The sequence below is a fragment of the Maylandia zebra genome, linkage group LG18, assembly GCF_041146795.1.
Source record: "Maylandia zebra isolate NMK-2024a linkage group LG18, Mzebra_GT3a, whole genome shotgun sequence".
Lineage (NCBI taxonomy): Eukaryota > Metazoa > Chordata > Actinopteri > Cichliformes > Cichlidae > Maylandia > Maylandia zebra.
The window spans coordinates 2,242,664-2,253,461 of NC_135184.1; positions in this window are offsets into that span (position 1 = coordinate 2,242,664).

The window sequence follows — 10,798 nt, forward strand, 5'->3', positions numbered from 1 at the left end:
GGGCATGCAGAGGCTTGGCCAACTGTGCAAACCTTGGCACAAACCGCCTGTAGTAGCTCATGAATCCAAGCACCTGCCTCACCTCTCGCACGCTCCTTGGAGCCGGCCATGCCTCCAGGGCCTTGACCTTTTCTAGATCTACCTGGACGCCTTTAGCAGAAATCACGTGGCCAAGGAATTTAACCTCCGGCCGCAGAAGGAAGCATTTGGTCGGCTTCAACTTCAACCCGTGCTGCTTCAAACGTTCGAACACCGTCTCAAGCCTCTCGCAGTGACTATCAAAGTCCCGGGAGAAGACTATAATGTCATCCAGGTAGACAAGGAGTATATCAAAACTGAGGTCCCCCAGTACCATACCCATCAGCCGCTGAAAAGTGGCTGGGGCGTTGCACAAGCCAAATGGCATCCGAGTCCATTCAAACAGGCCAAATGGTGTTGTAACCGCCGTTTTTCCCCTGTCCGTTTCACTCATGGCCACTTGGAAGTAGCCTGCGGTCAGGTCCAGGGTCGAGAATAACAGCGCATTGCCGAGCGCATCCAACGACTCTTCGATGCGGGGAAGTGGGTAGGCATCTTTGCACGTCACTTCGTTCAGCCGCCTGTAATCGCAGCAGAATCGAACACTCCCATCTTTCTTAATAACCACCACCGCAGGGGAGGCCCAAGGACTGGAGCTCTCTTTAAGGATCCCCTGGCTAACGAGCTCCTGAACATGCCTCTTAAACTCTTGAAAGACATGGGGTGGGACCCTTCGGTGCCTCTGTTTGATTGGGGGTGCCTCGGTGGGGATACTGTGTGTCACCGTGGTGGTGTAGCCGTAATCAACTTCGCTTGCCGAGAATACGTCTTGGTGTTGGGCTAACAGCCGACAAAGCTTTTGACGCTGTAGCTCAGTGAGGTCCCGGGTGTTAGCCTGTACAGGGACCGGCAACTGCCCAACCTCGCCCCCTGTCGCTATACTCTCACCCTGACCCAGCGGCTTAACCACGAGTGCCCCCTCTCTCTCCTCTACCCATACAACCTCTTTGGGGAGCACAGCTCGTGGTTTGCTTACAACGGCAAGCCTGGCTCTTGGCATCAGCTTGACAGCCCTCTCGCTTGTGTTCATCACTCTGAGAGGGATTCTTCCACCACTGGTTGTCGCAATAGTGTTGGCAACTAACAGTCCCCGCGGCAGCTCTATCTCTTTTGCCGCCTCTGCCAGCACTTGGCACTCAACCCTAGGTGAGACCCCGCAACGACCCTCGACCACTTTCTCGCTCCTCGGGGGGATGATGACGGGTTCCCTGCCAGCCACCTTGACGAACCCGATTTTGCCACCCGGACCCGTGCGCGGGAACTCCTTCCTCGCTCGGGCTATCAACCGACGGATGGTGGCCTCTGTCTCGTCTGGAGCGTGGGGGTCCATGTGGACGCGACCCCCATCTGCGATAAAGAGCGCTTCGAGGTCTTCTATAACATTCATCCCCACAATCCCTGGGAGCCCATTAGCTTTGTCTACCTGGGGGTGAGTATCGGTGAGTACAAAAATGCACTTCTTACCAACCACTCTCCCGGCGCATTCAACCTCGGCCTCCAAGCAGCCCAAGACAGGAATATCGAGCCCGTTTGCGGCTGTGAGCTCAATCCAGTCTGCTGACTTCAACTCCTGTGGCCCAAAACACCTACGGAAATGGGACTCCGTAATAGCTGTCACATTTGACCCCGTGTCCCAGAGGCAGGTGGTGTCTACCCCCCCTATCTTAAGGTGGACGGTGCGACACCTCCCAAGAGCACTCCTTTGGAGGCTCTCCTCCACCTCAGTCAGAAGACACTCGGCTGCTTGGCGGCCTATGGCCGGTGTGGTGGGGTGTTTCTTGGCCCCACCCTTGGCGTTTGGATTGCCAGAAAATGCCACCTGCGCCAGGTCTATGGGGATAGGGGCCAGAGCCCCTGCGTCTAGCTTTTTGGTACAATGCCGGCTAGTGTGGCCAGGCTCTCCACAGCTGTAGCAAATATATCGCCCTTCGCTGTCCCTCAGGGGTGTTCGCCTGCGCTGTGCACTCTGCTGGCTGCTCCCTCTTTCCCTGCTCTGTAGTGCTAAGTACAGCTCTTCTTGACGAGCAGCTAGTTTTCTAACCTCCTCGTGGAGCATCTCCAGGGTGAGGGGGGATGGTTTATCTTCGGCCGGTACTGCAGCGTTCACCGCACCTCTAGTTCTGAGCCTACTTTGGGAGGCGAGAGAGGACTGGGCTTCTTCTTCCTCGGACCAGTCAACTGCGGCTTGCAGCAGCCCGATGAAGGTTAGGCCTTTCTCCTCTTTGACCCTCCTTTTCATCTCTCGCCTCAAAAGGTCATCTCGCAAACCCAGCACTAGCTGTTCTTTCAACACCGTCTCTGAGTCGGGAACGCGGTTGGGTTCTCGCCTCTTAATCAAAGCCAGCTTCTCCTGTAGGTCATAGGCATAAGTTCTGACCGTCTCGCTGGACATTTGCCTTCTCTCATAGAACTCCTTCAACCTAGTACCTATGGGGACCTTGTCTCCATAGGTTTGAAGGAGAACCTCAAATATGCCCTCGACAGACTCTACTGCCCCATCCAACATGAACTTAACAGTTGCCCTGGCTTCATCTTTTATGTGTTGCTTGACCAGCTCTACACGGTCCGCCTCTGGCACCTTCATGACTTGGAACGCAGACCGCATTGCCGCGATCCACTCTTCCACACAATCATCTCCACTCTTTCCAGGGCAACCACTAAAATCTGCCAGTTTGCGGTCTCGGTGGACATAGATTGCCGCCGGGGCTTTTAAAGCTTGGGCCTGTTGATCAATCACTGCCCTTGCGAGAGAAAGAGCTTCTCTCTGTTCTTCTCGTGCCTGCTGTAAGGCACCCGCCTGCTCCGCAAGCCTCCCTTGTAGTTCATCAAAGCTCCTTTTCAAATCTTCTAGTTCAGACATGTTTGCCTTAACTCTATTCCTCCTCTATAACGACCCCGAGCCAATGGGTGAATCCTGTTCGTGACGCCAATTGTGAGGGGCTACTAGCCCTGCTATGTAGGGGTAGAAGGGCGCACAGGCTGCCTTGAACGACTAGCGGGTGGTGGGATCTAAGTCCGTACCCCCCTCTAGCGCGATTGACCCGGACACTTACTTCAGTAAGAATGGGGTTAGTTACCTGGCAACAGTAGGCACAAAAGGAGGACTCCAGGCCCGGACCTGCAATGATAGCAGCGCCTGCACACGGAATACTAGCACGGTCCCACTTAACTCCGTCGTCCTGTGCCTAACCAAATAACTCGGGTGCCCCTACTCCAAGGCAACCTGGGTCGGACAAAAGCATTCAACAACGACTTTTTAAACCACGTGGCTCTTTTTATTTATCTGGAGAGCCCCCCCAAAAAACCAAACTTGGTTAACAATGTCCACAGGGCCCTGGAGAGCAAAGGGAAAACAGCAAGGAGCCTCCCCAGGACCAAAGAAATGAAAGAAATAAAATGAGGTAAAATAAATCAAAACAGACTGGTGAGACCCAGAGTTGGGAGTCCTCGACTCCACCCAACCCACCCTAGTCACAGGAAAGACACTCACAACACAGCAGAACAGTAAAAGTTAACACAGCAAATATTCTGTCTAAAATGGTCGACACAGTCTCATCACATCACTTATAATGTCCGACACACCAAAGGAACATTTTCAGTCTTTACAGTTCACTCCAGTAAATTGTCTCTGGGGTGGGACGGACAGATAGTTCTAGGGGTATGTGTCATTAACCGGAGTTGCAGTCTGTTAGGCTGTCCAGAACTTCCACAGCCGGAATAGAATGTTCATTCTCTGGTCCACATCAAAGCAAGGAAATAAAACACAGAAACTGTACCTTTGCCCCTCCTGAAATGGAGCGTAATGAACCCACGGGTAGGTGAAACTTTTACACACAGCCAGCTGAAGCAGGGTGAACAACCGGAGCGTCGTCTGGGTGGCAGGGTACTCCAAACACCGCCGACATCGGGGCCCAAGATGGCGGTCCCGCGGGCTAACGGAGCTACGGCAGTCCCCAGGCCGTGCGAAGTGAGGCCGCCCAATTCCTCTCCCGGAAACTCGCTGGTCCTTCGCCAGACAGCCAGCCGTGCTGTCTCGCTTTCTAAACGTTCTTGTCGCCAAACTCTACTGGCAACGCCGGGAAACTGAGGCCGATTGGAGGGGAGCGGCCGCTAGCCTTAGCTCTTGATTAGCCCCTCTGCTAGCGCTATCTCCGCCGACACTTCGCCCCGACGTTACACCCGTAAGGCCGCTGTAGCCGGAGTCAGAGTGCATACACGGACGGAAACCCAGCCTAGACTCGCTGCGGTACCGTATACTGTCTCGCTAACCTCCCGTTTATACTTTGTTCGGGTCTCTTCCTGACCGCGGCCCTTTCCTAGCGTCTCTTCTCATCCGGACACGTGTGCTTTTTTTCTTTTTCTCCGCTCGTCTTCTCTCCCACTGCGCATGTCCGTCTTCTTCACGCTACGTCACTCCCTCTTGGCTGCTTCAGGCTGTAAACAACCCCGTGACCGTTTTCTAAGGGTTGTAAATATGTGCCCTCACATATGCTAACATAGCTGTGTCGCTAGCGATCACGTAGCACATCATTATATACCAGCTAGCCCAACTTCAGTAACCCTACAAACGTCACTGCTGTTTAGTTTCCTGTCTTCATTTATGTTGGAAGTGATAGCAGAGCTGTACGTTTGAATTTTTTCAGAAATCTCTCAGTCAGAACATGCTGTATCCAGAGGCGGAGCCAGACATTTGAAACACCCGGGGCTTAGCCCTAAAGGGTAGTATGCATGTGGTATTTTTATTTTTTTATTTTTTTTTTTTTTTTTGGGGGGGGGGGGGGGGGGGGGGTTAGAAATGACTGAAAGATTAATAGGCTCTGTTTTGAGTTTTGTTCAAAAAAGAATGACTTCATATAGGGAAAAATATATATCACATGTGCAGGACATCTTAAACTAGTTTTTTAATTAAGCAGCAAGGCAGAACAAAGTCGGGGCTGTATCAAGACACAGGGACTAAACCCCAATTCAACCAGACCCAGAACTGATCCGGAATTAAAACAGGACTACAACAGTTCAAAATCAGGACTACTGAGGACTTAACCAAGACAGAACCAGAATCAGAACTAGATGATAGTAGCACTAAAAATCATCATAGACCTGCACTACACTTATTTTTTAATTCCACCAAAGTACAATATTTAGATTGAGAAAAGTTTATATAATTATTTATCCTTGTTGTGCGAACAAGCCTGCATAACTTAATAAATATAGAATTTGAAAAATAGCAAACCTAAAAAGAAACACTAGGTACGAGATACATGAGGACCTATGATACGGTGATACTTTTGGCAAATGACCATTTGACTAACATGTGTGTCTCACCTGCTCTTGTTCATCTCTGTTCTGTCCTCATTCTCCATCTCCCTCTCTGTTCCTCTCTCTCCCTCTTTGTGCTGACAATCATCAAATATACAGTTGAAACCACATATTTATGTACTGTTCAGATCAAAACACAAACACTTTTTAATTGTAACATCAAATCGGACTAAATGTTTATTTTTTTAGATTGATAAATATAAAAAACATATTTGTTAACTTTAAGAGTAAAGAGAGAAACTATCTGTATTTCTTAATTGCAAATGGCACCAAATTGTATTCAAACTGAGCCACACTTATGGAGCTCCACAGTTCTTTTCCTGGTGTTTTGGTTGACATCTCTTGATTTTCCCATTTCAAAAAAACAGGCTCTGTGTTTTGCCTTATATGCATCCACAGCTGTGCCACCAGTTTACTCACATGGACTCTACGAACCTATCAGAAGCTTCTTCAGCTCAGAATGGAATCGTCTGCAGTTTCTTACTAATTAACAATAAACTTAATGTATATGTACTCCTAAATTTGATCAAAGTGATAAAAAATAGACAGCTCTGTCTCTCTTTATTCTGACATTTAACTAATTCAAAAGATATTTCAATATTTATCTAAAACAAAAGTTTACTCTAAATTGATGTTGTACAGTAAAAATGTTTTATGTTTTCTCCCTAAAGTGTATGTAAATATCTGGTTACAAATGTGAATATCCTGCTGTGTACTGAAATTCCTCTTGTTTTGCATAGAAATATACTGAACAACATACAAAGCATAATATATAAAATAACATTTACCTGAGTTTTTTCTTTGAAAGAAGCCTCTAATGTCCATTCTTATATTTCAGTACATAACTGAAACCGATTTAGTCGGGGAGGGTAAGAACTGAAAATATGAAATAAACACACGTAAGCTAAGACTCTAAAAAAATAGCATTTGTTCGGCTTTTCATTTCGCCATTTGTTGATTCACTTGAAGAGCGAGTAACGTAATATTGGTCAAGTGATCAGTTTGATATCAATCTTTCGTGATGCACCGTCATATTTACATTATTTGTACGGTATGAATGATTTTCTTTGGTACCTGGTCAAACTTAAGCTCTCCTTAGTATGGCTGGCTCCGTTTCTCCAACAGCGCACACAGGCAGCAGCTGCCCCGCCCCCTCGCTCAGTCACTTAGTGCCTGAGCTCGGATCATACCAATATCAGGGGGGATTCACGCACAGTCGTAAATTCCCACAGTGTGCACTATGTGCTTCGAATATTGTGTGTACTTTTTGTTTTATACAGTTGTCAGCCAGACATCTAACTATGAAAAAATTACACTCCAAAAGACCCCGGGCTTCTGACAAAACAACCCGGGCTTAAGCCCAGTAAGCCACCCCCACGCTCCGCCCCTGGCTGTATCATGCTTAGGTAACTAGCGAAACTAGCGAGCTAACTTCCGCTAGCTTCCTGCTAACTTCTAACTCCATTAAATGTAATAACTTTTGTTTTCATGGATGCCTGGAAGGTAAACTTTATAGTTACACCTGGTAAAGCAGCAATGCTGATCGTTTTATTAAAGATGAAAGAATTTAGACAGTTTTTAACTCTCAGTGATGCTGCAGTGTTGTTTGACCTGAAGATTACGGAGTTTAGGACCCAGATTACTCCCAGATTTAAGAGCATCTTAGTCCGACAAATACGACAATAACGACGGCCGCTTGCATGTTCTGCAAAGAAATGTGCTTTGTTGTGTATCTGACGGACAAACACCAAACCAGTTCCACATCACTGAAGTTGCACCATTTTTACAAACCAATTCTGGTTCATCTGTTTCACTCAACAATCGGCCATGTGCGCATGAAAACAAAGGCACTGCGCATGCGCGTTTTACTCCCATTCTATCGCGATATTTCATTTTCCTATCGTTGCTTAACATTATACCGGTATTACCGTGAACGGTATAATATGGCCCAGCCCTACTCGTAAGGGTAACCCTTTCACACCTTTGATTTTTTCCTCGTATCTTTTCTTTGTCTTTTCGTCGAGTCTGTCTTTGTACGGACCGGCATTGTTCTCCTTTTGTTTTGTACATTCCTTTTTTGTGCGGCAAAGAAAAAACAAGAATTTATTGGAATCGAAGAATGAACGTTTTGCGGTGCTGCAAATGCTTGCATTTGATGCGGTACTTGGATTGTTTTGCCACGAGTTCCCGGCATGCAATGCGTGAAAATCACGTGATTGCTAAACAAGGGGGCGGGTGCATTCAGCCTCCTCGGCTGTAATTGGTCCAGCCCAGAGTCGATCATGACCAATTGGCCAATCCAACACCTTTCATTATATATACCCTTCCTAAAAATAAAAAAAAAACATCGGCCCATAAGAACAAAAAATCGCCAGCGGCCCACCGGGCAAATGCCCGGTATGCCCGATGGCCAGTCCAGCTATGAAGCAGACGGGGTCATTTTTGAGCCCAAAGGAAAACCTGATTATTTGCTGCCAGTAAAAAACTTGAAGTAGTTTAAAAACAGCTTCCTACATTAACTTTGACATAAACCCGTCTGTGATCATCTGTTAAAGCGACCGACTTTGGTTGTGAAACAATAATCACAATAACTGATCATTTCATGTATTTTTTACACTGAATTGATCGACAATTTATACTTTAAAAACACTGAAATGAAGTGGGGACATTTGTGACCCTGAGGACCACAGGTGTGTGGAAATCGGGACGACATTATGAGGGTTAAATCTTAATATTAATATCAACAGAATTTACAGCACAGCCTGGGTGAACTTAATAAATATTCAGCACTGGTTCAATCATCAAATTGATGAATGTTCTTTGTTTGAGTTTGTCTCTCTGTGCTGCTCTTAATTATAATAATTATGTTTTATTTCAATTATATTATTTGTATAAATTGTACTAGTCTGAATAATTAAGCTGATTAATCAATGACACATTTTGATGAAACATTTTACATATTTATGATTATTAGGAAAAGATGGAAAGATGCTCAACATCCATCTGAACTGATGGTGTTTTGTGAAATTGTTTTTACAAATCTTGTCTTAATTTATTCCCTTTTTCAGTGTTTTTAAATCATAACGGTTCAACTTGAGTTCTGTGGGATTTAATGTTTAGACTTCATCTTGTATTTGTCTTTTGTGATCGTACTAAACATCAACTGTGTAACAGCTCTGAGTTCACACTTTGTTTCTCTCACACACATGAACACAGATGCTTCCTGAACAACTTGAAGCAGAGTTCATGCTTGTAACTGTCGTTGTGTTATTAAAGTGAAAGCCACAGCTAACGGTGTGGAGGCTGCAGAGCAGAAACCCACACAGCCCGTCTGCTGCAGGAGAGCAAGTTTATGATCTGTGAATGCTGCAGTCACACAGGTTATGTATCACAGAAGAAATGAGAAGCATATTCTTAACATTCAAATCTTTATTTTTACTTCAGACAAATAACTACACTGTTATTTTGTTATGGTGGGATCTGAATGCATCAGCTGAGTTTTTCTGCAGAGATGTACAAAAGAAATCTTCACATAAAGAATCTACACTTTTACAAACACATCAAACATGTTTATTCGTAAATTTATGTTACACAGTTTAAGATGATTAAATGAGAAAAGGTCAAATGCTCAGTAATGAAACATTGAACCAACCAGAAGTTAATTTACCGGGATTTAAAAATAGTTGCGCAAAACGGAGCGTGCCCGCTCCGACCGGCTTTAAAGGGTTAAATGTAGTTTTCACAGAATTTTGTGTTGTTGATGATCTGGGAGCAGACACACACTCACACAAACAGGCTCAGATGAGGTTTTGTGGGATGACAGGAGGAGAGAAGTTTCAGTGAGGTGTGTAAGACTGCAGCTCTGCTTCCTGATTTCAACTCTGGATAGTCACATTTCGGGGGATTCATCAAATTTGGGCAGTTTTCTAGAAATGAGAGCTTCTCCATCCAAAGTGGGATGGATGTGGTCTCTGCTAACATGAACTGGTTTCTCCCAGAAGGTTTCCCAGTTATCTCTGAAGCCCACATGACTTTTTGGACACTTTGGTTCCTGCTGGTCTGATTGTGGAGGCCCAGAGAAAACTATGAAGTCTGACATTGTTTTGGTAAAGTTACACACGACTAGTAGTAGAATCAAGTAGAATCAAATTCTTCATCTTTAAATCTTTATTATTCACGCTTACAAACACAACTACACTGTTTGACATTTGAAAATCAACCAAAAATTAAACAAAAAACAAATAAAAGAGAAAAATATACCTGAATAAAAAGGCAGGGTAAGCACAACACATCATAACTAACATTTGTGAACACTGATCAAAGTGATGAATGAGATGAAACGTCGCGAGCATTCGCTGGGCACAGAGTGCGGATCCAGTTTGCTCCGCCTCCATTGCGGATAATTAGACGTGGAATCCCTCTCTCAGCAGCAAGACATCTCCCCCCCTCCCCTCCTCCCAAACATCTCCCAGTGTCACAGTGGATCAGGTCAGGAGGCAACTGAGGAAGCTTCGCCCCAGAAAGGCAGCAGGCCCAGACAAGGTGTGTCCTAGGATGCTAAAGGCGTGTGCTGCTGAACTTGGGGAGCCGCTACAACGAGTCTTCAACCTCAGTCTGCGACTGGGGAGAGTGCCCGCCCTATGGAAGACATCCTGCATCGTCCCGGTCCCCAAAAAGAACCGGCCCAATGAGCTGAATGACTTCCGACCGGTGGCACTGACGTCACATCTTATGAAGACTCTAGAGCGGCTCTTCCTCAACTTCCTCCGACCACAGGTACAACATGCCCAGGACCCACTACAGTTTGCATACAAGGCGGGTGTCGGAGTGGAGGATGCCATCCTGTACCTCCTACACAGAGCCCACTCACACCTGGATGGGGGAAAAGGCACGGTCAGGATACTGTTTCTTGACTTTTCCAGTGCCTTTAATACCATCCGGCCCTGTATGCTTCAGGAAAAACTGAACAGGATGGAGGTGGACCCCTGCCTGGTGGCCTGGATCTCCGACTACCTCACCGACAGACCACAGTACGTCAGGCTGAAGGACATCATGTCTGACACTGTGGTCAGCAGCACAGGAGCACCACAGGGAACTGTGCTGTCCCCTCTTCTCTCCACCCTGTACACCTCTGACTTCTGCTACAACTCTGAATTATGCCATATTCAGAAGTTTGCAGACGACACAGCCATCATGGGGTGTATCTGGGATGATCAGGAAGAGGAGTACAGAAGTCTGGTGAGGAACTTTGTCGCATGGAGTCACACAAACCACCTGCAACTCAACACCTCAAAGACTAAGGAACTGGTTGTGGACTTCGGGAGGTCCAGAGAAGGTCCACTGCCGGTTCAGCTAGAGGGGGAGGAGGTGGAGGTGGTCAACAAGTACAAGTACCTCGGGCTGT